The following is a 24,496-nucleotide window of genomic DNA, read 5'->3' as shown; positions in this document are numbered from 1 at the left end:
TTGAGAATCAGACCGAGCTGTAGTTGAAAGCTGCTGCTGGTCACAAATGGTCAGACATAAAACAGGAGACCTTGTCAAGGTGGTTAAATATCACTGGCAGCTTTGGAGGTCTATGTGTGTGTGTCTGTGTGAAGGCGCACACCCCTGAGTATACGAGTTAAAAACTCACAATGTAAGAGTTCAAATATCTCCCCTACCCTTAAAAAAGTAGCATGTGTATAGTGTGTTTGCGAGCACGCAGGTGTGTGTTTGCCTGTGTAATTTAATTCAGTCAAAGTATAACCACAATTCATAGAGGATAAAGGAGAGGACACATGTGCTCACAGATCACATTACGAGTGCAGAGGCCTATATGAATCACTACCAAGGAGGGTTGTCCATAGTCCATATGTGACGGACTTCCATGTACCTTGTGGATCACCTTATGTTGTGGTGCATGTATTTCAGTGGTGATATAGTTGAAAATATTCTTCATTTTGCTGTCAAAGCGAGATTGGATCTGAGGCGATTGCAAACTCTATGGCTCTATAACAATCATCATGGACACCGGGTGCTGGAGATGGAATTAGCCCAACATCTACAGCGTGTTTACACACATTGAGGTTGGTCGTAACCGATACCAAGGCCTGTGTACGGATAAAAAATATGGTTTGCTCATTTAATTTTACCCGCCGTGATGTGAAGGTATTCCCGATACACGTACTGTATGTCTATCAAGTGTAGTGAACTCGGGGGCAGCCGGGAATCGAATCCGAGTAGCCCGGACCGCGGGCAACTGCACTAACCAGTTAACTAAAGGGTTGGACTCTTTAGTTGACCCTTTAGTTATCCTGGTTAGCGCAGTTGCCTGTGGTCTGGGCTACCTGGGCTCGATTCCTGGCTGCGGTGAATTCACTACATAGGTGTCAGAAGTGGGATGGCGAGACCGTGAGGCCATCGGAAGGGCGTGCACCCAGAGATGTGAGGGAGCTGATATGCTGAAGTGCGGGGACACACTTCCCGAAGGAGGGAGTAGTGTAACGACCATGGATGACTAGACTCGCTCACCATAGGCTAACTAGCTAGTTAGCTAGCTAGGCTAACGGGTCGGCCCCTTTAGTTGACTGGTTAGCGCAGTCGCCCGTGGTCCAGGCTATCCGAGTTCGATTCCAAGCTGCAATGGATTCCGGGCTGTCCCTGAATTCGCTACATAAGCATTTATGTATACTGTCAAATCTGTTCGGCCTTTACCATGACTAGTAATGTCACTGTGTTTGTCACTGAAGATGGGAAAGATTCTTCTTGAGATATAGGTCATCAATGTGACCTTTTTATGGTAGACGTGCTCTCAGGCAAACTGACCTATTGGCAGCCTACAGCTGCACATAACAGGGTTAAAGGCCCTGACAACTTGGACTTTTTCCAACAACTGCCAGCTACATGTTTGCAATTTGGAGACCTTTAGAGAAAACGAACAAATAGATAGATACACCTGTGCTCAGGCTGTGCAGGTAAATGCCCTCAGTACATGCTGAAAATCTGATATTTGAATTCTATGTGAATTATAATCTAATAATCTAGTTTTAGAATCAAGTGAAGCTTTTAGTTATTTAATGTGTTTGGGATTTGGACTATGTACATGCTAAGAACAAAGTTTGGTTTATTTGTTTGGGCTCCAAGGTATGATAAGAATTTATGATGCAAGTGTTATGTTCAGTTCTGCAGCCTTCAACTCAATACGGTTCAAACATATAAAGAGAAAAACTAATTCTAAATGATGCATGCCTATTTACAAGTGTTGTGTGTAATTCTGCTCAAATCTTGACCTCTCCTGTTCAGCGATGTGAATAACAGCGACAAATCAAAACAAGCAGGTTTTGAATGGAAGGGTTGTGGATACAAAAGCGCGTTTGCCGAAATCTGGTGTTTTTCAGTGCCAGATAGATGTGATCTCCTCTGCAGGAGCAGCGACTCAGCTGGCCCAGCTCCTGGGCTTCTGGGTGTAAAAATCCAGTGGGGTGGGGCGCCATGAGTCATTTACTTGGTTTCAAATGACACAATTGAATTCAGCTGCTGATATTTAGTATTTAGTATTCATGTTACACTTCAAAAAACTGAAATATTACAAATAAGATCTTTAACTTCATCTCTCAGAGTCAGTGGTATCCTGCAAAAAACTGGATTTGACAAAATTCATCAAGCCTATTCACAGACTTGGCCATGATGCAAAGCATTGCCACACACCCATATTGTATCATAGGATGAATCAAACGCTACAGGCAGAAAACTCGGAGCATTTTAGAAGAGTTTTTCTTTCCCGGTGGAAAAGGAAACTGGCTTGAGCGGTGAGAAAAACACAGCCTTGTAAGTGTGAAACTGAGGTCTAATAGCTCCTGACCTCCGGTGTTAGACCGAGAGGGGGATGAATCAAGAAGTAAAAACGAAGGGATGGACATGACAGGACACGCAACCGCATATCAGATGTGTAAACGCGTTACTCCGCCCGTCCAGGGTGCTGTTCTACTGCTGTTATGTCAGGATTTACTGACTCACGAGAGACATCAGACCAAAAAAAACAAAACATCAGACAAACAGATGTTGGCCGGCTACTCTCTGAACTTGTAATTCACCAGTGACCCTAATGGTGAAAGTCCTAGCACACAGTAACCAGGTTTAATATGCATTTGTGTGAATAAGGTGTGTGTGTGTGTGTGTGTGTGTGTGTGTGTGTGTGTGTGTGTGTGTGTGTGTGTGTGTGTGTGTGTGTGTGTGTGTGTGTGTCAGCCAGCCCTGTGATGGCCTAGCGGGCTGTCCAGGGTGTCTCCCTGCCTGCCGCCCAGGGACTACTGGGATAGGCTCCAGCATCCCCGTGATCCCGACAGCAGGATAAGCGGTTTGGATAATGCATGGATGGAGGACCAAAGGATGATTCAAAACAGTCTCATACTTTGACTTTGGGGAAAAAAGGTTATTCCTGATATCACTGATACCAAAGCTCATGATTCTGAAAAATAATAGAACACATCCATCCAGCCGTTATCCAAACCGCTTATCCTGCTCTCAGGGTCGCGGGGATGCTGGAGCCGATCCCAGAATACAATAATAATATAATAAAGCAATTTAAGCACAAAATACAATGCAGCCCCACTAAATGGTCCCTGTGGGCTGTGAGCTGTTCAGTCATCCTGTCAGCCAGTCCGCCTCAAACCTTAAAATAGTCATGAGTCAGACTGTCAACAAAAACAATGTATCCATGGCAACACTGCTGTGTGTGTGTGTGTGTGTGTGTGTGTGTGTGTGTGTGTGTGTGTGTGTGTGTGTGTGTGTGTGTGTGTGTGTGTGTGTGTGTAAGGGCTTGGCGATATGGACAGAATCAAATATCACAATATTTTTGGACCAAATACCCCGACATCGATATTGCGGGGATAACTATTGGTGCTTTCACCAAACATTTACACATTCAGATTTTTGGTAAAGAATTTATTTATCAAAAATCTGACTGTTATTATATAGGCATTGCTGATGATTATTTGAAATGTTCATCAGTAATGCCTAGATAATACTTAAGTGGATAAAAGAAAATAATAGAAAAGCTAGAACAGTCCAGTAAGTTAAAAAAAATTACATCACTTTACTGTAATGCTGCCTATAAAACCAGGAGAAGATAACAGTTATGCCATATCACAATATGGATATATATATTGCCCAGCCCTAGCATGCATGTATGTATGCACATATGTATGTATGTATTTATGCATGTATGTATGTATGCACATATGTATGTATGTATGTATGTAGAGGGATCCAGTTCCGTCACAATCCAACAGCATGAACATAGTTTATACAATTCTAGTTTTCTTCACGGCACACTCAAACTTTGCTAACTGGAGGTTTTTCAACACACACACACACACACACACACACGTTGCCGTTACGCACACTTTGTGAGGGGACAGCGGTGTAAGTATTGTCTTATCTCACATTCCTTTGGCTGTGTCAGTAGCGGACTGAGGGATAATCCTGAACGTGGGTGAGAACCAAGCTCTCCACTGGAAAACACAATGGCTGTTTTCTCACGCTGTGGCTGGATCAGTTGTCAGCAAGTGTGCTCAGCAAATTTAGATTCTACTCAGTCCCTACACTTACATAACTCTCCCCCTCATCCAAAAGTCTTTGTTTCACTCGCCATCTCCCGCCCTTCGATCTCTCGTCATCCCCCTTAGTTTTCCCACTCATCCCCATCCTAACGCTCAAGCCCTCCTCTCCCCGCCTTTGTGTGTTTCTCTCTGTCCACCCATGTCCTGTAATTCTCTCCCTGCATCCGCCCGTTTGTCTCTCCGCCGCGCTCCTAAGCAACACTCCCACACTTTTCAGTTGCTCAACTCTTTATATCACTGCTGGCTGGTTAAAAATAATGCCCCCCACCCACCCCCACCCCCATCTCGCCCCCGAGGAACACTGCCCGAGGCAACAAACTGCCATTCAACTCTTTGTATTCATTCATCCTCTAGACATAGTGAAATTATGCACATGCTCATTCGTGAAACACACACTTCCACTCAGCCCACAGTCCTAACACACACACACACACACACACACACACACACACACACACACACACACACACACACACACACACACACACACACACACACACATACACACACACACACACAAACTCTCCCTCTCAGAAAAGAAGGGTTAAGTTTGGTGGGTGCAAATACAGAGAAAAAAAAAGTGAAATAGAAATTAGCACTACAGTTAAAACCCACCTACTTCTCTACACATGATAAAAAAATGGCCGAGGCGAGATAAAGCGTACAGATAATGACGTGCATTATAAGAAGTGTTGATTAAATTTAAACCCACTGATGAAAAGGTTAGGTTTAGTGTAGTTACACAAAGACGCCAGCAGGGGGCAGCACTGACACACACTGCTTCCCCAATCGGCCTGCTCTTGACTGCCCTTGAGTTTTAACAAGTCACCTCACGTGACTCCATAATACGACAACCTCACCTTCCAACATCGTCACCTTCTTAAAATAATGGCCTAAGTCATATTTTCAAGTTTTTCAAAAAACAGAATAAACTGAAACAAATATAGAACATAATTGTCAGACAGCGTTATTTGTATGTCAATAGTCATATATTGTCATAACCTTTTTGTGTGAAATGATTAAGAAATATCATATATTCTATATTTGTTTCAGTTTATTCTGTTTTTTGTTTTTTTTTTAACTTGAAAATATGACTTAGGCCATTATTCTAAGAAGGTGACGACATTCACCTGAAGCGCCAAATGTTTCCATTAAAGAGTTGCTACACTGAAATCAGTGTGTCCAAACACTTCCGGTATCATAACCAAGGCTGGGTTTCAAAACTGTCAGTCCAACAGGCAGTCATCAGTTTTCAAATTAAAAAAAAAACCCTTTGGGCATCAAAATGTTATTATATGCAACCGGCTGAATCAGGGAACATCACAATTACAACGTGTGCTTATGGAAATTTAGTGTCAGCATAACAATATGAACAGTGAAGCAACTGACACATTCATCACTATTCTTTAACCAGAAGCTAGTCTTGTGGAAACAATAATAAGGTTTTATAATGCTGACAAAGGTACGCAATGTTTTTCCATGTTACTGACAACACACTTAAGAATGAGAATCCCCTTGATCGCCCATTACATAAAAAGCAGGACAGGAAATTGTTTTCGGGATCTCGTTGTAGAGGGATACAGACAAACGAGTTCTTCAGAACATGCAGTTCCTGCGCATATACACACACAGACACATCGAGGTACAAAGGCCATCAAGAGAATAAGGAGCATGCGAGGTGGTCTTTGGACCGCTGATTCATCAGTTCACCATGCGAATGTACAGTACATTCAGGGTTTTTCTATAGCTAAGAAATGAATTCTGGTGTCACACCGCTGTTTCAAGGCCAAGTGTGAGCCCACGTCATCCATTAGCCTACACACTTGGCGGGGCAATGGAAAGGGTTCCAGGAGTTTGTTTTAAGAAAGAGTGTAAAAATAAAAAAGAAGCTTATTGTGAAGGAGCCATATTAGTTGCTGTTGAGCACAGGAGCAAGGTGTTCTGACGGGTATGAGGGGTCTGGGGGAGAATTCATCGGACCCTAGTTACCTTGATGTGCTGAAAAAAAAGTCTTTGACTAGTCACGTCTGTGACAATACCTGGGACAGGGATACGGGAGGGGCAGGTGCTAATCTGAGATCTCAGGACTACTGGGGGGGGGCTTATATGACAATAGAAGGAACTGAGGACCCTGGTGAGTGTGAGGGAGGGGTGTCCTGGGTAAGGTCCTTTCCTGTTGTTTCTTAGTATGTGGAGCAGCCAACATGGCGAGTCTGACTCATTGCTGGTAAACTCACACTTCAGTCTGGTCTCGTACAGACTTGGAAAGGCTAGTGGACTTGCAGGACTGGGCACCGGCAGGGCCATATTAATCTCTGTTTCCCCTTTCTATGAGCTTGTTCCTTACTGTTCCTAAGGGTCCTAAGCTTCTTATCACACCGCTCACTGTGCAGCTTTGGTGTTTTTTTGGAAGGCTTTACCACTGTAAGAGATATACGAGCAGGCGACACATCTGAACACCTCCCAGTTTGCAACGCTACCTCTGTGTCTCAGCTCTCCCATTGCCTTTGCGGTTAATTTTTAAGTTTCAGTAAACTTGAGAGATTTGTCTGTACTTTGCTAATTCGTCTGTGTATTTTATTTTATTGTAATTTCTCTATGTATTTCGGCCCACTGCATGATAGATATTACAGGCAACACCACTGCGCATAAGGGAAAATAGCTATAATTCTTTATATATTTAATGGACATGTCTGATCAAGCTGTTAAACTGTGGTCGCCCAGGTGTGGAAGACAGTGAAGATGTTGGCTTTGAGCCCTGCAGGCCACAGCACAGCTAAACTTTGGCCGGTGGACATTACACTATCACTCTCCACCCACTAGGATAAAGGGAATAGCATGGGGATATGGGAAATGAGGGGAAAAAAGGGGGCGGGAGGATGACAGTCAGAAGGGACAGATGCATTCCCATACAAGCGCTTCTCTCTTTCACGAGCATATGGACAGACGAATTGTTCATGTGACAGGATGTGACATTAGAAAAGGGTCACAAAGCGTAACAGTTTCTCACAGCTCTACATAGCATGCACAGAGTGATCACACACACACACACACACACACACACACACACACACACACACACACACACACAGACACACACATGCACACCACCCTCCCCAGCTCAGCACTCGGCCCTCCAGAAGAACGTATCAGACATGGCTGCAAAATGATGCAGGCAAACCTCTTCAAAGGTCTAAAAACGACTTGACGGATGAAATCTTGGTTCCAGACTTGTAAGATTAATGTTCTGCCATTCACTTGTTGTATCAGGTATACCAGCCAGTTCTTAAACCTGAACTAACAGCTGTATGTATTTCACTAACCGGCAGAGTAGAAAACCGGCGGTACTGGGGGATCCTGAGGAAAGCCACTGCCCAAGCAGATTATGCAGCACCACCAAATTTCTATAGTATCATTAAAGCCACAGTACACAAGTTTGGTGAAGCAGTGGAACTTGTTTGCTGCAAGCAGTACGTCCTCGGTGCTTCAGTAAATATCACGAGGCTGCAGTGGCATACAGTGATGAAAGCTTGACACTGAAACGTCTTTTTTGTCTACTACCATGTGTTAACCTATACATAACTACTGAAGCCCGTGAGCGTTTGTCCTTCCCAGTGTGCAGTGGCCCTCCTTGTTTGTTAATGACAGTATCACAAAACTGTAAATATACATAATATGCAAAAGACCAAAGGAGTGTTCATAAATCCACTGGTTAGGGGGCGTCCGGGTAGCATAGAGGTCTATTCTGTTGCCTGCCAACACGGGGCTTGCCGGTTCAAATCCCTGTTACCTCCGGCTTGTTTGGGTGTCCCTAAGGACACCGTGTCTGCAGGTGGGAAGCTGGATGTGGGTATATGTCCTGGTCGCTGCACTAGCGCCTCCTCTGGTCGGTCGGTGCACCTGTTCAGGGGGGAGGTGGAACTGGGGGGGAATAGCATGATCCTCCCACGCGCTACGTCCTCCTGGCGAAACTCCTCACTGTCAGGTGAAAAGAAGCAGCAGGCGACTCCACATGTATCGGGGGGGCATGTGGTAGTCTGCAGCCCTCCCCAGATCGGCAGAGGGGGTGGAGCAGCGACCGGGATGGCTCGGAAGAGTGGGGTAATTGGCCAGATACAATTGGGGAGAAAAAGGGGGGGGGGTCCACTGGTTGTGCAAATGAACCATAAGTGCCGCATTTCACCATAACTTTGTCTTTAGCCATTTTGGGAAAGTTTTTGACACTTAGATCAACTGTCTCTTATGCTCGAAAGTTTACCGGTACCATCTGAACACTCCCAGGGTGCAGTGCTCTGAATTTACAAACAGGAACGTGCTGAGTTTTCAAACAGTGTACGCCAGGCCCCGACTGGCAGAGACCAGAGGGGCCGATCATGAACGCTGGCCGAAAGCGGTGCAGGAGCGCAGGGCTATACACGGTGTGTAACCTTTCAAGACCTTAATCGCACATTGTATGGTTTCTCACTTATTCTCTTTTCTGATTTTTTTTCAAAACTTTTCCCCCTTTTTTCTCCCAAATTGGAAATTTTTTTTGGTCAATTACCCCACTCTTTCAAGCCATCCTGGTTGCTGCTCCACCCCCTCTGGCGATCCGGGGAGGGCTGACTACCACATGCCTCCTCCGATACATGTAGAGTCACCAGCCACTTCTTTTCACCTGACAGTGAGGAGTTTCGCCAGGGGGACGTAGCGCATGGGAGGATCACGCTATTTCTCCCAGTTCCCCCTCCCCCCTGAACAGGTGCCCCGACTGACCAGAGGAGGCGCTAGTGCAGCGACCAGGACATATACCCACATCCGGCTTCCCACCTGCAGACACTGTGTCCTTAGGAACGCCCGACCAAGCCGGAGGTAACACAGGGATTCGAACCGGTGGGCCCTATGCTGGTAGGCAACGGAATAGACTGCCACGCTACCCAGATAACCCTTCTCTTTTCTGATTAACAGAGTACACGAGGATATTCCAGTGGTAAAGAACAAAAAAATTCCCAACATTCAATCTGCATTTAGGCTCAGCCTGGCTTTGTGCAGACTGTGGAGAGTTGCCGGTTGGCTTACTGGTCGGCTTTTAAAGTCTGGGTTAAAGGCGAGTTTATTAAATTTAAAAAAAAACATTCAAAAATAACTTGGCAGTTGGCCAGTCAAGGCTTCTTTTTTTTTTAGTATTGATCCCAGTCCAGCCCTGAAGTGAACCCTGATACCCTTGAAGGTGAATTTACAAACGCACCCCAACTCAGTAGACCACTTGAAGCTCTAGCAGCGAAACTATTTAATAAGTGTATTGAATCACCAGGCAATTAGTTCTGTATACACTCACGAACACTTAATTAAAAAATGTAATAATGTAGCTTTAACTATCCATGTTTATGCACACACAAACACACACACACACACATCCAACATTACCAGTGATGGTCTCAGCATCCCTGTAATTGAACACTGGTGGCGTGGCTTCAAAGACATACTCCTCCCCCTCTTCTTTTTCTTCCTCAGTGTCTAGTTGGATCCCTGGACTGGGAACGGAAAGCGTGTGCTTGGTGGATTGTTTTGGGGGAGGGGCAGGGGAGCAGGAAAAGGTATGGGGAGAAGGAGCCTTCGCGTCCAGCTTGCCGCCGATGGATCACCAATTTATGACACAACCAGCCATGTGGAATCAACTGCCATGGACTGGACCAAACTGGAATATACTGGACCGGACTAGACTGGACTCAAGTTCTGAGGCTGGACAGGGGCACTGGACTGGCGAAAGTCTGGCGTGGATTCAAATGGACTGGAGGGAAGGCCTGGGTGTGGAACCAGTGCAACACTCATGGATCAGGACTAGAATCTGCCAGGGTTGACTTAAGGGATACCTGGAAGAAGATGGGAATAAAGAGGAAGTAAGAAAAGGGACTGCATCCATTTTCATCGCTAACAAAATAAAATTGTATTCCAAACTTTTGAATAGTAAGACACTTCATGAAATTGATGAGAAAATATGGAAATGACAATAGTTAAAAAAAAACAATATAATTTTTGTATGTAAAATGTAGAAATGATAAGCAAAACATATGAACTTGAGTTATAACGGTACACACTTGATACTTAATAGTGTAAGGAATAGAAAACATCTTTAAAGTTCTGGCCATACTCAAGTCAGATATATTAAGGATCTATCACTGAGCAGACACATTTTGTAGATGAAAATAAAAACATTAAAACAAACAGATGCCCATTTTAAGCCGGAGAGGCCAGCAACATTAGAAAGTAACTCCTTCATTCGGTTCCCATGTTTTCGACATGTTTGACAGGCCCCCTCTTCTCTCAGGGCCTGCAGTATTAATAGGTATGGTGTCACGCTCAGCTGCGGTGCTGACTGGCTGGTTTGCATACTCAAGTGTGTGCAGACTGCTTTAATAGAAGATGATCAGACAAAACTTGCCTATTAACCCTTTGAAAACGGACCTCCTGCGGATGGCTCGCAGAGATCCGATGAAATATTTCTATTAAAGATGAAACTTATCAAGAACGCCTTTGCACTCTGCCCATAAAAGCCAGCACGTTTCAAAAGCTAAAAATAATGAACATACCTCAAATAAATTATGGAGTGTTAAGAAATGTTTTGACCAATTTTTTACATTCAGAGTTGTCTTGGATGAATATGCTTTGTGTGTTTGTTTAGTAAAATTTGATGGAAAAAAAACGTCCAATTTTTGTGTTTATGATACAATTCCAATACTTTTATCAGTGGTTGTGGTTTATTGACTGACTTACACAACCCTTTTAGCGTAGCTTGTGCAGATTTTTTGGGTTGTGAAGCATTTGAAGAGACTCCAAGAAATGACATCACAATACGCAAAAATACCAGTGCAGGCACCACCCAGTGGCGTAGCGGAGGGGCCCACAAGGTACGCAATGCGGGGGGGGGCTAACATTGGATAAAAAAAATTTTAAAAGTTCATTTTCTATTTATTTTTTTTAATAAAAAAAGTCAGAAGCGAGATTTTATTTTGTTAACCTTAAAATTGTTTAAAATAAATACAGATACGTGGTACAGACACCAAGATGGCGCAGCGGATGGCAGCCTCGGTGTGTTGGCGCGCATTGTTTTGTTCGCAAACTCGGTGTTTTGCTACAACCCCCGGAGCTCTTTCACCAGAGAATAGCTTATGAACATCAGGGAAACAACTTCTGTGGGTTTATTCCCCAACTTTCCCATCCTATCGGTGGAACTGCTGGACATTTTGGTCAAAGGTGCGCTCACCTTTGTTCACACGGTGAAACATCGAAGGGGAGGGACACGAGCTGGCGCGCTCGTGCGTCTCAGCAGACGCGGACGGTGCGCTCGGGATTATTTCTCTCTAACATGCGCACAAGATCACTGTTCAACAAACTACTATAGACGAACTTCATCTGCCGATGGGGAAGACTTTATTTTCCATCTTGTGTTTTGTGCTTCATGGAAACATGGCTGTGTGGGTCAACACCGGACTCTGCCCTGCAGCTGGCAGGCTTCCAGCTCTTCGGAGCGGCTCGTGACACTGAGCTCTCCGGCATAACGAAAGGTGTAAGTAATTGTTTTTATATTAACAGTGGCTGGTGTGAAGATGTCACAGTCCTGCTGCAGCACTGTTCTCCTGTTCTGGAAACTTTTTTTCATCAACTGTAAACCCTTCCACCCCCCACCCCCCCGTGAAGTTTGCGTCATTCATTCTGGCCGGTGTTTACATTCCACCGCAGGCCGACGTGCAGGAGGAGGCACAGCGCATGCATGCCGACCAGATAGTGTTTGGAGCGGACAACCCCGGACTCTTTCGCTGTTATCCTCAGCGACTTTAACAAAGGGAATCTCAGCCATGAACAACCTAAATACCGTCAACTGATTAAATGCCCGACCAGCAGGCGAACACTTTTGAGGTCACTGTTAACACTACAATCAATAGGGCCTGAACTGGGTCACTCTGACCACTTCATGGTCCACCTGTTTCCTGCATACAGGCAGAAATTAAAACTCTCTAAACCTGGTGCGAGGGCGTCTAAGAAGTGGACCACTTAAGCGATGGGGGATCTTCGCGCATGCTTGGACTGTACTGACTGGGATGTTTGCAGGACTATCACCAACAGTCTGGATGAGTACACTGAGGCTGTGACGTCTCACATCAGCTTTTGTGAGGACAGCTGTGTACCATCACACATCAGGGTTAGTTACAACAACGACAAACTCTGGTTTACAGCTAAACTCAGACAGCTAAGTTTAGAAAAGGAGGAAGTGTTTAGCAGCCCAATCGGTTGGCCCTTGCTAACTGACAGGTGGCGGAGGACAAAATCTGGGAGATTGCTGCTGCCGGGGTGACTGAGCCCTCCGACAGTCCATGGCCAGCTCCAGTCGTCTTGGTGAGGGAGTAGGATGGTGGCTGGCAGTTCTGTGTGGACTATCGACGCCTTAATGCTGTCACCAAAAAGGGCTCTTATCCACTCCCTTGAATCGACGACAGTCAGCTCCCTCGTCCTACGCAGCAGCTACTGGCAGGGGGAGCTGCCCCCCAACGTGAGACCGAAGACCGCCTTCACCATCAGGCAGGGTCTGCAGCAGTTCCGCATCATGCCGTTCAGGCTCTGTAATGCACCAGCTATGTACATTCGAACAGCTGACAGAGAGGGTGTTGATGGACGTGCCATGGAGCCATTAAATCATGTACACTACCGTTCAAAAGTTTGGGATCACCCAAACAATTTTGTGTTTTCCATGAAAAGTCACACTTATTCACCACCATATGTTGTGAAATGAATAGAAAATAGAGTCAAGACATTGACAAGGTTAGAAATAATGATTTGTATTTGAAATAAGATTTTTTTTACATCAAACTTTGCTTTCGTCAAAGAATCCTCCATTTGCAGCAATTACAGCATTGCAGACCTTTGGCATTCTAGCTGTTAATTTGTTGAGGTAATCTGGAGAAATTGCACCCCACGCTTCCAGAAGAAGCTCCCACAAGTTGGATTGGTTGGATGGGCACTTCTTTGAGCAGATTGAGTTTCTGGAGCATCACATTTGTGGGGTCAATTAAACGCTCAAAATGGCCAGAAAAAGAGAACTTTCATCTGAAACTCGACAGTCTATTCTTGTTCTTAGAAATGAAGGCTATTCCATGCGAGAAATTGCTAAGAAATTGAAGATTTCCTACACCGGTGTGTACTACTCCCTTCAGAGGACAGCACAAACAGGCTCTAACCAGTGTAGAAAAAGAAGTGGGAGGCCACGTTGCACAACTGAGCAAGAAGATAAGTACATTAGAGTCTCTAGTTTGAGAAACAGACGCCTCACAGGTCCCCAACTGGCATCTTCATTAAATAGTACCTGTTAGAGCCTGTTTGTGCTGTCCTCTGAAGGGAGTAGTACACACCGGTGTAGGAAATCTTCAATTTCTTAGCAATTTCTCGCATGGAATAGCCTTCATTTCTAAGAACAAGAATAGACTGTCGAGTTTCAGATGAAAGTTCTCTTTTTCTGGCCATTTTGAGCGTTTAATTGACCCCACAAATGTGATGCTCCAGAAACTCAATCTGCTCAAAGAAGTGCCCATCCAACCAATCCAACTTGTGGGAGCTGCTTCTGGAAGCGTGGGGTGCAATTTCTCCAGATTACCTCAACAAATTAACAGCTAGAATGCCAAAGGTCTGCAATGCTGTAATTGCTGCAAATGGAGGATTCTTTAACGAAAGCAAAGTTTGATGTAAAAAAAATCTTATTTCAAATAAAAATCATTATTTCTAACCTTGTCAATGTCTTGACTCTATTTTCTATTCATTTCACAACATATGGTGGTGAATAAGTGTGACTTTTCATGGAAAACACGAAATTGTTTGGGTGATCCCAAACTTTTGAACGGTAGTGTACCTATTAAATCATGTACCTCGACAACCTCCCAGCAACTTTGATGGAGCCCTGTCCAACCTGTGTGAGATCCTCGCTGCCATCTGTTGGGCCGGGCTGTGGCTGAACCCTGTCAAGTGTCAACTGCTATGGAGAGAGACTAAGTTCCCTGGCCACGTAGTCAGTGAGCATTGCGTGGCTACCGACCCAGGTAAGGCGGTTGCCGTCCGAGATTTGCCAACCCCTGCTAACATCGGTGAGCTGAGAAGTTTTCTGGGCCTGGCTTCATACTACCACCGTTTCGTCCGGGACTTCACCACTATCAGCAGTACACTCCACCGCTTGACCGACAAGGGCCGGGCATTTGACTGGGACGACACCCGTGCTGCAGCCTTCATCCGACTCAAGGCAGCTTTCACCAAAGCCCCAGTCCTGGCCTACCCCGATACCCAACAATCCTTCATCGTGGACACTGATGCCAGTAATGTGGGGGTCGGAGCTGCCCTCTCCCAGCGGGGAAGAAACGGGGAGCGAATCGTGGCCTACTTCAGTCGCACCCTGAGTCGGGCAGAAAAGCTACTGCGTCACCCAACGTGAGGTGCTGGCAGTGGTTTTGGCAGTACAACACTTCTGCGACCATATTTGCATAGCAGCCACTTCCTCATCCGCACCGACCATGCCTCACTTACCTGGCTCTGAACTTCAAACACCCTGAGGGTCAAGTGGCCTGATGGCTGGAGACCCTTCAAGGGTCTACTACTACTACTATTCTTGGCTGCTCCCGTTAGGGGTCGCCACAGCAGATCATCCATTTCCATTTCTTCCTGTCTTCTGCGTCTTCCTCTGTCACGACAGCCACCTGCATGTCCTCCCTCGCCACATCCATAAACCTCCTCTTTGGCCTTCATCTTTCCTCTTTCCTGGCAGCTCCATATTCAGCATCCTTCTCCCAATATACCCAGCATCTCTCCTTCACACATGTCCAAGCTATCGCAATCTTGCCTGTCTTGCTTTGTCTCCAAACCGTTCAACTTGAGCGGTCCCTCTAATATAATCATTCTTAATCCTGTCCTTCTTCGTCACTCCCAGTGAAAATCTTAGCATCTTCAACTCTGCCACCTCCAGCTCCGCCTCCTGTCTTTTCGTCAGTGCCACTGTCTCCAAACCATATAACATAGCTGGTCTCACAGCCATCTTGTAAACCTTCCCTTTAACTCTTGCTGGTACCATTCTGTCGCAAATCACTCCTGACATGCTTCTCCACCCACTCCACCCTGCCTGCACTCTCTTCTCCACCTCTCTACTGCACTCCCCATTACTTTGGACAGTTGACCCCAAGTATTTAAACTCATATGCCTTCGTCACCTCTACTCCTTGCATCCTGACCGTTCCACTGTCCTCCCTCTCATTCACGCATAGGTATTCCGTCTTGCTCCTAGGGACCCTTCAAGTCATACCCTTGAAGAGACCCTTCAAGGGCATGACTTTGAAATCCAGCATCGGGTGGAGAGACATCATGGCAACGCCAACACGCTCTCCCGATGCCCCTGTGCGGCATTGGAGTGCTGCTACTGCCATCGCTAAGAGGAACAGCACCAGGTGACGCCAACAGTGGCGGCTGTCCAGGCAGCCAATGAGGAGAAGTGGTCCCCATTTACCACGCAGCAACTAAGGCAGCAGCAGGAGGCAGATGTCACCCTGGCACTAGCGAGGGAATGGCTTGAGACAGGGCGGCACCCCAAATGAACAGAGGTGTCAGCGCTGGGGTCCGAGGTAAAGGCCTACCACTCGCAGTGGGGCAACTTTGAGCTCCACGACAGGTTGGTGTACCGGAGGTGGCAAGCTCAGTCACCTCCTCTGGTGCTCTGTGTGCTACGTCCACAGGTTCTCCAGATGGTCCATGGTTCGGTGGGGGCGGGGCACTATGGGAACACCAAGACCTCCCACCGCTTCCAGGGGCGGTTCTACTGGCCTAACTGTCGTGGAGGTCCACGTACACTGCTGTGACTCCTGCACCACCCAGAAGGGAACGACCAAGCGCTCCCACACCCCACTGCAGCAGTACTTGGTGGGGGCCCCAATGGAGTGGGTAGGGGTGGAAATCCTTGGGCCTTTCCCTGTCATCACTGACTCTGGAAAACGCTACATCCTCATAGCTATGGATTACTTCTCAAAGTGGCCAGAGGCGTATGTAGTGCTGGATCAGACCACCACCACGACAGCGGAGAGGCTAGTGGAAGAGCTGTTCGCCCACTTCGGAGTTCCCGCCAAGCTCCACAATGACCAGGGGTTGAACTTCAAGTCCCAGCTCTTCACTGAGATCTGCCAGCGGCTGGGGGTGAAAAAGACGAGGACGACATCACTCCATCCTCAAAGTGACGGGCTGGTGGAGCGATTCAGTCATACCCTGGCCGCTCAACTTGCCATCCTCACCAGCCAACATCAGTGGGACTGGAACCACCACCTGCCCTTGGTCCTGTGGTCCTACCAAACTGCTGTTCAAGAGTCCAGCCAGTGCACACCCGCTGCCCTCATGTTTGGGTGGGAACTCTGGACACCGGTGGACTTGGTGTTTGGGACCCCACCTGAGATTACCAGGGGAAAAGAGATGGACTACCTCCAGAGACTGAGGGATCAGCTGCAAGTGGTCCACAACTACACCCGCCAGATCCAGGCCAACTCTGGAGTATGGCAGAAGAGGGCTTATGACATCCGGTGCCTTGGGAAGGCCTTAATGCGAGGGGACAAGGTATGGGTGTATTGTCCTGTTCAAGGGGGTTTCCCTCCCAAGCTTCATCTGTGGTGGTGTACCAGGGGTGCATGGTGGTGCTGCACCAGGACAGACTCTCTCCATACCACCCCCTTACTCCGCCTGTTGTTGTGGCCAAGGGTGACAGTAGCACCCGATGCACCGAACAGTGTGCTTCTCCTCCAGTTGCGCTTCCTGTGAGCCCTGGGTGGCCTGTTTGCCAGCGATGGCCCCCTGGACATTTGAGAGACTGTCTTGGGTGACAGGGTCATCAAGGACAACTGACCCCTCAGGTGGGGGCTATGTAGAGACCGGCGGAGATGGTCGCTGGACTGACAGCTACGTGCTGGGGGGAATGCAAGGGATTCTGGGACTGTTGACATTCATGTTTAAATTATTGTTTTAGTGATGTTGTGTTCATGTTTTGGTTATTGTTATTTGTTTGAGGGTTCGACTCAAATTGGGTAGACGGCCATTTTACTGACTGACTGTAGGACCGTGACTAAGACTGATGTTCGCAATAGTGACCTCTTTGGGGGAAGCCATTGTTCGGCAACCACTGGGGAGAGGCAGAATAAAGGAGTACTCTTGGGGTCGTACGGTGTATGGGACACAGGAGCTGCCATTCAATCTGAATCCTTGCCTCTCCTTTCTCATCAAGCCTGACGGTGTGTTAAAATTAAACAGCACTGCTGGGGTTGTGCGGTGTATGGGACACGGGAGTTAGAAAGAGATCTCTATCTCTCATTCTCCATGCTGGCTCACTACTTTTTTTTCAAGGGCCTGCGTACATTAAGTTAAAACTGCCTGTTTAGTAGGCGTACTCGGCAAGATTATCATATTATGTGTGTAAACACAGTTATGCAGTTATGATGTTCATTTTATTCATATTCATCAGGATCAGCAGCACACAGTTGTGATGTTCATACTGATCAGTTTTTTAATCAGGATCAGTCAGTTTTTTGCTAGAGTAATGTGCTCTGAATGAAGGGGTGACAACATTTGTTTATTTTGTTACAAAAAGGCCATGATGACATTGTGTATGTGTTTACCAGCCCATTTTTGAGAAATACATTTGCTTGGTTTTAATTCTATAGAAGTGGGTTGAGACTTAATGACCATGGGAAAATGTGGGTCCCAAGGTCAGACCAGTTGAGAACCACTGATCTAATGTGATTATACAAAAAACACTGGCTGCATTAACCATCCATTATCCATCCATTATCCAAACCGCTTATCCTAATTAGGGGCACGGGATGCTGGAGCCTATCCCAGCAGTCATTGGGCGGCAGGCAGGGGAGACACCCTGGACAGGCCACCAGGCCATCACAGGGCCCACACACACACACACACACACCTAGAGATAATTTAGTATGGCCAGTTCACCTGACCTACATGTCATTGGACTGTGGGAGGCAACTGGAGCCCCCGGAGGAAACCCACGCAGACAAGGGGAGAACATGCAAACTCCACACAGAGGACAACCCGGGATGACCCCCAAGGTTGGACTACCCCAGGGTTCGAACCCAGATCCTTCATGCTGTGAGGCGACCGCGCTAACCACTGCTCCACTGTGCCGCCCTGGCTCCATCATTACATATTAAAAACAATAAAGGGTGTAGTTTCAGCCTGGGGGTAAGCTGAGTGAAAGAATGGCTTACTGGTGGATTGGACTGGTTTATAAGCAGGACATTTGGTATGAACTGCAACTAAGAGTCAAACGCGGCAGACAGACGAGGCACCTGATTAGCTAAGAGACCGACTGACTGATAAACAGTCTGATCATTCAGTCATTCGTAACTGTGGAGAAGAAGAAATTGACTAAATGACGGGCTGATGAGCTGACCTGCTTCAGGGCTGAATAGGACAGTCCTATAGCTACATCAGTAAACTGCTAGCGCTGGAGAGGAACTCGGGTAGGTAGCTATTAATAGTCGATCCTTCAAAACAAACAAACAAGCCTTCTGATATGCTGCTTTTTAATCTACAGTCACACGTACTCTGTTTTCATGAAGAAAAATAGCTGACAGTTAATATTTTTTTCTCCCTCTCTCCTCCCTCTCTCCTAACCCTCTTTGTCAGACCTTCTCCCTTCCTCTACCTCTCCACCCAGTGTTTCCCACTGCGTCTCCTTTTCCATTTCGCCCCTGATCCTTCATCACACATACTGAGTCAGTTCTCACGCAGTACATTGTGGAAAGCACAATTTGGGCCTCAGAGTTTCCATTAAGATTTCCAAATCTCAAAACAGTTATGAATGAAAACCAAGCGCAAGGCATGCTGCAGGGACATGTTTCCTAAACTGCACAAGTTTATGTTTAAACTTAAATCCAGCTCAAATCTGATTATTGCCTCAATGTGACACAGATCAGGGGCCCATAGTTAGGACTAGGGAGTCAGTTATGAAGCTTTCTACATACACTCCCAGCCAGGAGTAGCATACCGCTAACGAGAAACTGTCGCTCTTTTTAACAATGCTTTGAGATGCAAAAATTGAAATTACATTGACATATTGTAGTTTTCTCTGTAGTGCGTACACCTGTTTCATGTCAATGTCTTATTTTGTTAATTTGGGGCAAGCATTATTCCACAGCATCGAAGCTGGTTTAAATTTCCCTAACCTAAATCGAGAAGGATCAAGCGGTCATGGACAGGGTGTCATGTCATCGGTTATCTCGCTGTAGGATAGCCTTTGTCACATACATGGCTGCACTCATACAAAACTGAGACCACTCTTACTGAGCACCCTGGAGTTGTGTGTAGATTTGGACCATACTGTATCAATGAAATAGTTTGCATCCATCACAATGTGTGAGTTAATGCTGTGGTTTTGCTTCATTCATGAATGTATCCTCATCGAAATTTGGGACAATAACATTAGTAAGTCCTCCATCTATAGCACCAACAGTTCCCAGAAGCCCAGCAACTTACATGAAGGCAGCTTATTTCAATTTAACTTTTGTTTGAGTGCTGAAAAGTGAATGAATTTGCAAACCAGTGGAGGTGATGTTAGGGCAGTTAATGTTTGATTCATTATTCTGCTGATGGATGCTGGTGATGGAACTAAATCTCCACCATTGCACTGTTACATTTTTGTGGCTGCCAAGGGGTGTAAGGCTGCAACAACCTTCATTTCCGCAGAGATGACAAAAGACGTCTTTTGCACATGCAATTTGTGTCAGAAAGGAAGTTTGTGCATACCAAGAAAGTTTTTCAAAATACTTTTTCTGTAAGTAGTTGACAAAAACCACAGGTGAAGAAATACATCCTCCCCTTTTTTTTCTCCCCAAATGCATCTGTTAAAATGCCCCACTCTTCAGAGCTGTCCTGGTCGCTGCTCCACCCCCTCTGCCGATCCGGGGAGGGCTGTAGACTACCGCATGCCTCCTCCGATACATGTGGAGTCACCAGCCGCCTCTTTTCACCTGACAGTGAGGAGCTTCGCCAGGGGGACATAGCACCTGGGAGGATCACACTATTCCCCCCAGTTCCCCCTCCCCCTCTGAACAGGCTGACCAGAGGAGGCGCTAGTGCTGTGACCAGGACACATACCTACATCCAGCTCCCCACCCGCAGACACGGCCAATTGTGTCTGCAGGGATGCCCGACCAAGCCAGAAGTAACATGGGGACTCGAACCAGCGATCCCCATGTTGATAGGCAATGGAATAGACCACTAAACTACCCGGACACCCCAGAAATACATTCTTATTGAGATTCTAAAGTACGATTGCATTTAATAAAATCTAAACAACTTCGATTTGAATATCGCCTGATTTAATTTGGACTTAATGGACACGTTCACCGGTTAGGGCCCTGAATCTATCCCCTGAATTTATCCCCAAGGAATCGTGAATTGAGGTTGTGAATGGGTTAGCCTGAACCATCTTTAAAGAGAGACTGTTCCCCTATAACTACCAGCCATGCAAGATTTAAAAGAAAATTACCATTTTCTTTGACAAGCGCTGTCTGTCAAACAGCAATATGATTTAATGTCACAGTAACAACAAGTGGTTATTTCAGTCCCTTATTTCTGTCCCCTTGGCCGGCTCAGAATTAAAAGGCTGAAGAAGTCTGTACAGCCTGCACAGTAAAAAAAAACACTGGTTGTTCTAATTTATCTCTTGGTGGAAAATTGCTCATACCCGGCCAATTACCCCACTCTTCCGAGCCGTACCGGTCGCTGCTCCACCCCCTCTGCTGATCCAGGGAGGGCTGCAGACTACCACATGCCTCCTCCGATACATGTGGAGTCGCCAGCTGCTTCTTTTCACCTGACAGTGAGGAGTTTCACCAGGGGGACGTAGCGCCTGGGAGGATCATGCTGTTCCCCCCAGTTCCCCCTCCCCCCCGAACAGGCGCCCCAACCGACCAGAGGAGGCGCTAGTGCAGCGACCAGGACACATACCCACATCCGGCTTCCCACCCACACAGACATGGCCAGTTGTGTCTGTAGGGATGCCCAACCAAGCCGGAGGTAACATGGGGATTCGAACCAGCGATCCCCCTGTTGGTAGGAAATGGAACAGACCGCCATGCCACTCAGACACCCATAAATTGCTTTGATTTTGATAAACAGCAGCTACATGAAAAAGATGTCTGGCCCAAACACTGACGCCTCTGTGTGACGATATCACTGTCCACTCCTTCATTTTTTGGTTTTAAGTCCACAGTCACATTCATGCTGATAGTGTTACTGATTAGTTGGTCATTCCAACACGGACTGTGGTTGTAGTCAAAATCTCAAATGACAGAGCTTTTACAACAGCTAGGCTACACTGGACTGAGCTATGTACCGCACACATTGCCCCCCATGTCTACAGTCACGTTGCACCTCTCCACCCCGTACCCCAATCTCACTCTGTACTGCACACTATCAAACAAAGCAGAAACACCCAATCCATGAAGGGAAAACAAAATCAGCGGCCTCTATTCAGTTCTTATCTCTAACAATGTAGAGGAAACTGTGTGCTTATTACACCACAGACACGCAGTCTCAGTTCCACACACCTAGAAAAACCCCGAAGAGGTGTCCAAATGGCATCTGTTACTCCCTGACCCAGCTCAGAGCTCAGATTATGTGCGAATTAATACACAAACCACAAACATTCATTCTTCGTTCCGTGTCCAACCGCGTAAGCTCCACCCGAAACCTTCAAAGTAACAAGAGTCAAGACCCTGCCCTTCCTTCCCTAGTCAAGATCAGCTATTAGAAAGCCGGACGGTGGTTTTAGGAAGTGAAACAACTCAAGGGGGGTCACAAGATTGTTTTCCTGCCACTTTATGACCTCATTCAATTAGAAGACGTCGTCCTTTCCCTTTAAACAAATGCAGAAATTCTTCTCTCCTTATGCACAGACAGACACAAACACACATAAGTGTGTCTAAAAGCACATATCAGGCTGTCTTTCTAAGGTTGTGCAACCATGAGACGTCACCTGAAGTGCTTTGTCATACGCCAAAGCCATAAAGACAAAAGCCCTACCAGATCCTGTAGGCAATAAAAAAATAAAACGGGTCAACATCCATTTTCAGACACATAGTCACAAATTCTACAGTGGGTGAAGAAAGAGTTTCCTGGGTCATGAAACCTACTACATAAAAAGCTTCAACATCCACATAACTCAAGTCCCGCTAATAACGGAAACATTTCATTGAAACAAGGATTTCACATGGCACCGACATCACGCTGTGCGTTAAGCTGCACAAGTTCCGACAATTGTTCAGTTGTCGTAAACAGATCCTGCAATCTGCCACATACATTGCACGTAGATATGGAGTCGCACACTGACAAATACACACACAGATACACACACATGGACACACATTGTGATCTCTCTGCATGGACGGATACAAGCATATGCTGATCACATCAGCAACACATCATCAGTCTCTGCACACACACATTCACATGCAGCACCGACAAAGTTATTTACATACATGTGAAAGCACTAGCCTAATAGATGTTAGCCAATGTATGTGCAGCACTGTCAACCACAATATCTGCCTTGTAACTGTTTATTCTCTCAGCCCTTCTGTTTCTTCTCTCCAGACTCCACGTGTTCAGAATCCCCTCACACACACACACTTGCTCATACATTGGGGGCTAACTGGGGGTGGCTGACAAAAATGATTCGCCTTGTTGATCAGGTTCAACACACACTTGGTGGCCGCTTTATTAGGCACACCTTCCTAGTTTTGGGTTGGAACCAACAGCCTGAATCCTTCGCTGCATGGGTTCAACGAAGTGCAGGAAACATTCCTTAGAGGGTCTGGTCCATGCTGACTTGACCGCATCACGTACTGCCTGCAGAGTTGTCAGCCACAAATTCATGGTGTGAGTGTGAACCTCCTGTTCCACCTCACCCCGCGGTTACTCTGGACTGTGCAGGCTGTTGGAGCTCATTGAAGTCACCGTTATGTTCATGGAAGCAGCTTGATGCGTGCTTTGTGAAATGGTGCATTACCCTGCTTAATAAAGCTGCCCCTGGTAAATGGGTAAACTGTGGCCATAAAGGGATGGGAATGCTTAGGTATGCTGGGGCATTCAAATGATGCTCAGCTGGTATTAAGGAGCCAAGAAAACATTTACACCATTACAACACAACCAACAGCAGCATGTACCCTTGACACAAAGCAGGATGGATTCGTGGATTCATGCTGTTTATGCCCAATTCTGACCCTACCTGTTCTGACCCTTTGTGTGTTGCAGCAAAAATATGCTTCGAGGTTTGACGTGTTGTCCGTTTAGAGACGACCCTCTGCATGCAACTGCTGTAAATAGTGGTTATTTGAGTATTTGTGGCCTGCCCGGATATTCTCCTCTGACCGCTCTGATTAACAAGAGAGGTTTTTGCCTTGAGAATTGCCCGCTCACCCAGCGTTTTGTGTTTTTCCACACCATTCTTTGTAAACTGTAGAGACTTTAGTGTGTGAAAATCCCAGGAGCAACCACATCTGACACCAACAATCATTCCATGATCAGAGTCACTTAGATTACACGGCACACATTCTGATGTTTGGCTGAACAACAACTGGACGAGCAGATGTATTGAACAAAGTGGCCATTTGGGACTTGGCAATACTGACAAAACCACAATATTTTTGACTGAACACCTCGATATTGATAATGTGATGATATTCTGGGGATGACTGCTGGCGCTTTCAGAAGATATTTACTGACAAGAAAATGGTGAGAAATAATCAGTAATGTGGATATGATGACCAGGCAGGTAGCGGCATTTCCTGTTCATTTCCCTCAGCTAAAACAGTCATCTAAGTTCAGAAAAATGTATCACGTTATTGTAGTGCAGCCTTTTCGACCAGGGAATGAGAACATCCCCCCCTTTTCCTCCCCAATTGTACTTGGCCTATTCATTGCCCTATCTTATTACTCTTTTACCTATTATTACCCTATTTTCTGAGCTGCTCCGGTCATTGCTCCACCCCCTCTGCCGATCCGGGGAGGGTTGCAGACTACCACATGCCTCCTCCGATACATGTGGAGTCGCCCGCTGCTTCTTTTCACCTGACAGTGAGGAGTTTCACCAGGGGGACGTAGTGTGTGGGAGGATCACGCTATTCCTCCCAGTCAGCGCCATGTATAGAGACGGCGCTGCCTCCAGTTCCCACTCCCCGAACAGGTGCCCCGACTGACCACAGGAGGTGCTAGTGCAGCGACCAGAACACATACCCACATCCAGCTTCCCACCCATAGACACGGCCAATTGTGTCCGTAGGGAAACCCGACCAAGCCGGA

General features: G+C 46.4%; 1 protein-coding gene across 1 annotated transcript in view; it reads right to left on the bottom strand.

Moving 5' to 3' along the window:
• trak1a (trafficking protein, kinesin binding 1a) overlaps positions 1–9,629 on the bottom strand; it is a 60,293-nt gene extending 50,664 nt beyond the window's left edge. The window contains exon 1 of the mRNA XM_056285621.1: positions 9,543–9,629. The gene's annotated coding sequence lies outside the window, so the exon portion shown is untranslated. The remainder of the gene's footprint in view (positions 1–9,542) is intronic.
• Between the last annotated feature and the right edge of the window lie 14,867 nt (positions 9,630–24,496).

The sequence above is a fragment of the Lampris incognitus genome, chromosome 9 (genome assembly GCF_029633865.1).
Source record: "Lampris incognitus isolate fLamInc1 chromosome 9, fLamInc1.hap2, whole genome shotgun sequence".
NCBI lineage: Eukaryota > Metazoa > Chordata > Actinopteri > Lampriformes > Lampridae > Lampris > Lampris incognitus.
The sequence above is the reverse complement of the archived record's forward strand: the minus strand, read 5'-3'. Positions and strand labels throughout refer to the sequence as shown.